The 2,265-nt window shown below is 38.9% G+C and overlaps 1 protein-coding gene across 1 annotated transcript in view; it reads right to left on the bottom strand.

Moving 5' to 3' along the window:
- The window catches only part of LOC113804372 (GPI transamidase component PIG-S), a 45,144-nt gene that overhangs the window by 33,632 nt on the left and 9,247 nt on the right, over positions 1–2,265 (bottom strand). The gene's annotated exons all lie outside the window — the stretch shown is intronic.

Here is a 2,265-nt window from a genome sequence, read left to right as displayed (position 1 = left end):
TGCTAAAGACTTTATGTGGTGATTTTTTAAACAAGTTTGGTCTATGGATAAGTGAGATTTATAATTTCTTAACTTTTTTTTTTTTTTTTTTTAATAACTTCATTGTTTATTATCCATATGATATGAAACTTGGTTGTGTAAATCTTAGTATATGTATATATAACATATTTAAAAATCGCGAAAATCCGATCAAATTAACGAAGTTCATTCTCGGGTGCGACGGCCCCCTTTATAGTTACTAGGATTCCTCTCAATATCAGAAGCTCCTTAAAGGATTCAATATGCCCTGAGTCAAATGCTTTCTTGAAGTTAAAGCAGGATACGAGCAAGATGATACTCTACAATGACCTGAAAGGCAATGATAATTTCAATAGTGGATTTGCCAGGTGTGAATCCAATGTATCAGTCTCTATAAGTGATCTCTAATAATTTTGCAAAAATAAGAGTAATGATCTGAGCAATGCAATGCCTTGTTGACTTCTACTGTCCTAGGAATCCCCTTTCTTCTTTCAGTGACAGGTGACCACACCCTTCGACTGGTTTGGAAAATGGAAAGAGACTGCCTAACTACTGTCCTAATCTACATGCCACAGTTCCTGTACTCAACCAGCCTAACAGCTCCCCGAGCCAATAAGGTGGAGTTGTTACACCTTGATTTAACTATAACTGGTAGTTTTTGCTTGGTCTCTACAGTCCATAGCTGTAAACACATCCAAATGTTTATTTGATAAGTTATTTGCGGATGCAAATCTTGCTTTTAGAGTAACATCAGTTGAGAAAAAAATATTTACTTTTGAAAGGATTTACAAGACTCTGTTGATTGTCATTCCTCATTAGTCCAGTGCGGAGTTGGACACATATTCATATGGAAGTCATCTTATGAAGCAAATATTATTTCTGTATTTATGTGATAGAAGTTCATAGAAAGTTCATACAGTACTGGCACTTCTGAAGATGTATTATTTGGGCCACCATCTTAGTTGACATGTAAAGTCATGTTCTTTGAACAAGCAGTCTAGGGAAGTCTGTCTGCTTGCTCAGCTCGCTAAGTTAGCAAGCAAAGTTACTACACAAAGCAACACCATTCAATTAACTCCTTTTCAGTGACTCAGTGAGCTCTTAGCCTAGGATGAATGCAGCCCTGATCTATCTGTGGCCTCTACTTTCTTTTCAGATAAAGTTCTGCCTTGTTCATGGGCCGTCACTAATGGACTCCAAATCTGAATCAAATGTTTCACCTCTGCAAGAATCCCACAATAATGTGAGGTCTGTCACTGTCAACGTGACAGACCCTGTAGCACTGTGCGATATCTTCAATTGTGAATCTATTAGGCAAAACCCAACTACACTCTTCCTCTCTATCTGCCCAGTTGAAACATCTTAGAGTAGTCACTGGATGGACAAGAGGGTCTGTAGGTACCTTGGGGCTGGATTCACTAATATAGGATTGTAACATATTGCCCAGCAGTCAGCTACCATTGCATTTACCAGAACTGGTAAAGTGCGATTTACATAGATAAGGTATATTAAATTGAGATTCCTTGTAAGGGTAACATATAAATAAATATAAATTGACTCATTCTAATGGTAACCAACAGAGGACTCTGGTAAAGCAATTTATTTGCTTCCATACAGCAAAACCGGTAATAACCTAGCCTTGAATACTCACAGCTTTGTCTTTCTTCACAATTAACCCACTATCGATGGTATATTTTCAAGCCGAAAATAATATTTTCCGGGCAGCTTAAAAATTGGGTCATTGGCAAGTCTGGGAACCTGCCCGTGCTGCCGCCTGCCACGGGCGACAAAATTAGAGCACAAGCTCCAATCTAGTGTCGCACTGGCGGGACCCCGGGTAATGTTTATGGGTGTCTCACATGTGGGACATCCGTTGTAAGTGGGTTAATAGCATCTACAAATACTTCTGCTAAGCAAGGTCATAGCTTCTGCTGCCAGGCCAATAGATATGATGCATTAACTTATTGGATCCATTTGCGTCTGGGAAATCACAGGGCCGAAAATACAGGCAGTGGGTTACGTAAATGGCCAATATCCTGGGTGTGTGGCGCATAGGCCAGGTGCACACAAACACTCATGAGCGGTGACAAGACTCTGGGCCTCCCCATTGCAAAGTTTTTTTACGTAAACTTTTTTTTTTTTTTTTTTTTTTTTTTTTTTGTCATTTTCCAATGTCCATATTTGTCTTTTGATTTGCTGTACCCAGATGGTAATAAAAGTATTTTCCTTGCACACTCCATATCATCT

This window comes from Penaeus vannamei, chromosome 1 (genome assembly GCF_042767895.1).
Source record: "Penaeus vannamei isolate JL-2024 chromosome 1, ASM4276789v1, whole genome shotgun sequence".
NCBI lineage: Eukaryota > Metazoa > Arthropoda > Malacostraca > Decapoda > Penaeidae > Penaeus > Penaeus vannamei.
Note: the sequence above shows the minus strand (reverse complement) of the source record. Positions and strands in the feature narration are given on the sequence as shown.